Source organism: Pyxicephalus adspersus, chromosome 12 (assembly GCF_032062135.1).
Source record: "Pyxicephalus adspersus chromosome 12, UCB_Pads_2.0, whole genome shotgun sequence".
NCBI classification, from domain to species: domain Eukaryota; kingdom Metazoa; phylum Chordata; class Amphibia; order Anura; family Pyxicephalidae; genus Pyxicephalus; species Pyxicephalus adspersus.
Window position 1 is genome coordinate 5,773,970 of NC_092869.1, and position 5,338 is coordinate 5,779,307.

Below are 5,338 nucleotides of genomic sequence, written 5' to 3' on the forward strand. Positions count from 1 at the left end.
ATTGAATGTGTGAAGAAAGTTTTGGCATTATATTCTAAAGTAATCAAATGAACACGTACATGTTCTAGTACTGGATCTCCTGTTCCACCTAATCCCAAAGGAATCCCGACATGTATGCCAAATTTCATCCTTGTCATCATCATATGGGCGGGAGTCCAGGTTCGTCAGACTAGGAAAATATTTCCAACCTTTGATGGCCCAACTTGGTTCTCCTCTGCCTGCTTCTGTAGCTTGGAGATTTCCTTCTGAGTTTTTATTGGAACAGTTTTAAGCTTCTCAGCTTGACCAAGTTTGTTGACTTCTCTTTGACTTCTTTAACGTGCCCCCAATCTCTTCCCATCTTAGTAATCATTGACTTCATCATTGACCCCAAATGACGCACCTAAAACCAAGGTTATGTAGGATGACCTTTCAGGTGTCCATGTCTCCGCCTGGGTGATATGGACACTTACTATTGGCTTTTGACAAAGGACCATAAAGATCACAACACAAATGCATGACTTTTTGAAGTTGTGTTAGTGTTTTTGTTCTCATTAAACATGGAGGGGGTCAACTTTGTCCACAAATGTGATTTAGAATATATGTAAACCTTAAACGTGAGTTTTGGGATCCCTTTGATTCACCAGAATCTAACATGCCATTTTTTGGTTTCTTTTCTTTGATCTTTGGAATTCAGTTTTTGGTGATTATAACTTAATGGGAAAACATGCAATGGGAATCGACTAGACTATAGGTTAATGATGTGATGAGCTGTGAGTACATCCCAGATTGTGGCCTTTAGAAACACCGGGGCAGGTAGCCATAGAGTTAGCTGCGAGACAGACAATCTTGGACTCAGTGGAAAGCCAAAATCTGGACAGGCATCAAGCAGGTTGGTGTCCAAAACCACAGGAAAAGCAATAGGGTCATTGAAGGCAACTGAAAACTCATGGGTCACTGGAGGTACATGGGTGGGGTTACAAAAGGTCACTGGAGTGAATGTAACAGTGATCCTGCCAACATCTTCGCCATTTCAGGGCTTTGTGTCTCAAGCTTATGTTAACCAAAAGCTACCAATACTTTGGTAGCATTGCCAATATATTTTTTATTATTTAAATTGAAGGTTTGAGCTTTGTTGGGGTCTACTTTTCAGTCTTCTTAAACTCCTGGCTTCATGATTCAAAGGTATTCTTCCTCAAATGTGTCATTCTTACTGCTTGTTCGGTTTTCCACTCACTATAAACTTCAGAGATTGAAGTATGTTGACATCCCAAGAATTCAGCCATTTGTGAAATGCTTCACCCACCAAGCCTGGCACCAAGAGTCATTCCATAGTCAAGGTCGCCTAAATCCCACATCTTCTCCAATCTAAAGTTTGGCTGAACATCAACACATTCCTGACTATGCATGCTTTATATATTGAGTTTCAGCCACCTGATTTGTATTATTGAGCATGTGGACTTAAAAAAGTAAGCACTAAGGTCACATAAACAACTTTTGTATAAACCAATCATGTGTATGTCCAAATAATGTTCTTAATTCTGTTCAGCCGCTTATTAAAATGTATGTAAATCTAACAAAAATAATCCCAATAAACAGCCGGTTGATCCAATAAAAGATCCAGGCGATTTCCTGTAGTGAGCTGACAACACACTGCCTTCATTAAATTGCATTAAACCATAACACCTGGAGGCTGAAAAAAGTTTCAGAATGTAAACCCCCAAAACAATAGGTCAAATCATATTAATGTTAGCTCGGAGTAAATGCAGGCAACCAAGGCCTTGATGGGTACTGACAAGACTTTAATGGGACTTTCGCACTTATTGGTGACTGAGAGATATAGATGAAGCTGTTATATATATTTATTATTGCTGGAAGGTGGTGTTTGGTGTTATTAATGTTTAAACAAGAAAGTGGTGCTACTGGTGAAGAGAACATAGCTGTATGTCTAGTAACAGGGTCTCCTGACCTCGATTTTAAAATTGAGTAAGCCATAAGAATTAGTCTGTGACACTGTGATCAGTTTAATGGGCATTTCCTGTTTTGTTGTTCATAATTACATCATTTAACCACCTTAGGGCCTTGTTTTTCCTCAACTCTGATGTGATGTCAACTAACATATGAGGCCAAATTGCATCCAACTCCAAAACAGACTGGTTAGGTTTGTTCATGTGTGTTTGTTTGTTAATTGGTCCACCATGCCCATTTTTTTAGTGAGGATAGTGTGGTTTGAGGAACAGTTCAAACTAAGAAGTTCCTTGTTTACTTTTAAGGAAAAGAAATAGTGTGACAAAAATGGTTCTTCTGGCCACCAGTGGAAGAGTCACACCTATTCAGGTATCTATAGATCTTTGATCAATCTATTCAGGAGAAACAGGTATGGGCTTTTGGGTCTTTTGTTATTGAGATTCCACAATGTCCAAGTCAAGTCTAGTTCATTGAGCTCATTGACTCTGGTAAGGCTGCTCTAAGGAACCTAAAACCGGCACCCTTGACAGGATCTGGAAATTGAAGATATAATAAGAGTGCTACACCAATAATTGTAGTGTCCAAGATGAATAGTAATTACTTCTTATTAGGGTAATGTGATAAAATGACCAAAGCCCTTTTGGGTTCCTAGTTCTTCCCCTTCATCAGAACTTAAAAAGGAGCTGGAAGTGGTTGAACTTAATCAACACAGTTATGGACAATTGGGACAAGTCAACTGGTGGTCAGACCTGCAAATCAAATCAGATGTATTATTATTAATAAACAGGATTTATATAGCACCAACATATTACACAGCGCTGTACATTATATAGGGGTTGCAAATGACAGACGAATACAGACACAGGAGCAGAGGACCTTGCCCCGAGCTTACAATCTAGAAGGTGGGGGAATTAACACACAATAGTAGGGTGGATAAACATATCAAACATGCAGGACAAAGCAATGGGTTCACAGATTTTATTTCTTTTTCTCCCCCTTTACTTCCAAGATACTTGGCTGCTAGAAATGAAGAGGAATGCATAATATACTAGTGACATTCTAAAGCTTACGCAGGACCAAGGACTTTATCTCTGCCTCATGTGACAGTCCTGGTGGCAATCACAAGTACTGTCCTGTGGGAGGACATGTTAGGTATCTTCCTCCATACCTAAAAGTACTGTAGAGAGGGTGAATATGCATGGGGCCCCTCTTAAAGTAAACCCTCCTGCCTTTCCCGGCCTGGGTACATTAAAGTGAATCAACATGGCCAAAAATCGTCAACCTGCAAAAGGACTATGTGAAAATGTCGGCATTGGCAGAGGAACAAAGAGAGGCGAGTTTAGTTCCACTTGAATGTTAATAGTAAAGTTCTTTTTTCTATGGTTAGACTTCCATTTAATTTGATGAGACTTCTTCACTTTAGAGGCAGGGCTGGATTTCTGGAAAGGCCACCAAGCCCATGGCCCAGGGCGGCAATGCTACCTGTTTCAGCAGGTAACAGAATTCTCCATCTTTATCATTTAGGAGCTACAAAAGCTGGCAGAACGATGCAACTGAAAGATCTGTGACACAAGAAGGCTTCTGTTCAGATGTCACCAGATGATTATTATTACATAGTATTTATATAATGCCATCATAATACACAATGCTGTACAAAGTCCATAGTTGGGACACTAACTGTCCCCCAAAGGGCCTAACATTCTAATGTCCCTACCACAGTCATATGTCTTTATTGGAGTGGGACCAATTAACCTAACTGCATTTTTTTTTGGGTGTGGGAGGAAGGAAACCCATGCAGACACAAGGAGACCACCAACTTCATGTAGATGGTGCCCTGGCCAGGACTTGAACCTGGGACCTAGTACTGCGAAGGCAAGAGTGCTAACCACTGGTCCACCATGCTGACCATGATCACAGGTAAGTAAGCTGATTTTCCTTCTCTCTCTTACGCCCCCTCTTTTTTTCTCTCTCTATTTTCCTCTGGCTCTTTCTCGTTGTCTCGCTCCCTTCTTTCAAAGCCATTGGGATGGGGTGGAACAAAATTGGTAGAACATGACAAGCTGCATTTTAAAAGTACCTAAGGTGATCTTCTGATGGGATTGATGTAATCCCCATCTGTTTAAAAAAATCAACAGCAAACAAAGATATAATTAGAGGAAAGTGATTTTCAATTACTGCAATCCAGCTATTAATAATTACAGGAAGGAACCTGGAACACTAAAACAGGACAAGATTGCTTCCAAGGCCTGATTGGCAGGCAAACATTAGAACACACAAACAATGTCTTCATTATAAAATTACATGATGTACCTTTAGTTATTTTTGCTATTTTTCCCATACCTCCCAACATTGTGAGGTGGTATGACTCCAGTAAAGAGGGCTATTATTAGTAATTTACAAACTTAGTGCAAAGATGGCGGGAGGAACCATTCATAATTGGCTCAGCTAGTGTGCAGATTTGGGAACACAGCATAGAAATGGTGAGAACTTGTTTTAGTGCTCACAGCAGATGACTAGAACTGGGAAATCTGCACAGGGATGGTGACGGCCACTCATAATGGGCACAGCTGGCATACAAACCCAGCGACTCATTGCACAGACTTCACTAATAGAGTCCCAGAAAGAAAGAAGAGAGGGTTTCCATGATTAGGCAGGCCATTATTGCAAAAAGGACAGACAATATCACCTCCTACCTGATCATTACAGTTATCTGGCAAACAGCTGAGCTGCACATGCCAGGACTAAATAAACTGCGAGAGTTATGCCAACCTGGACCAGCCAATCAATATGGCTGAAGATCATGTAGAGGAAGAGTAGAAAGAAGATGACGGTGTCCTGCAAAGCAATGGTTAAGCAGGGCGAGTTTAGTTCTGCTTTAAAGTTCCACCACTAAAATGTAAATACCAAATTGTGAAGATATAAGATCATAACAGCATTTCATTTAGGTAGATATACCTATTTCTGGCTATTATTTCAGAAATGAATGTATTTATTAATAAATATTGGTAAGATCGAAATGCTTTTGCTTGTTCTCATCAGCCGCATGTAACATATTGTGGTTAGTGGGAACAACCACAATCAACCACTGAAGCACACAAGCCGTCTGAAACTTTTGGTGCTTGATAAAACTTTATAGCGTATTTCGGTTTACCTCTTACAGGAGATTGGTGTGACATCAGTTTTGACAGTGATAAAAGAAAGAACATTTATTGCAGGGATTATTACTCTGGAAGGAAATAGTTTTGTTATCTTGGCTGAATTATCTATTTCCTCTTTTTCCTTGCTGGTTTTCCAAAAGTAAACTCGCACAGCACAGCCCTGTTGTGCAGGGTTGAAGACCCCATTTTTCTTTGCTGCAGTTTAGTTTCAATCACTGATCTCGTCCCCAGCC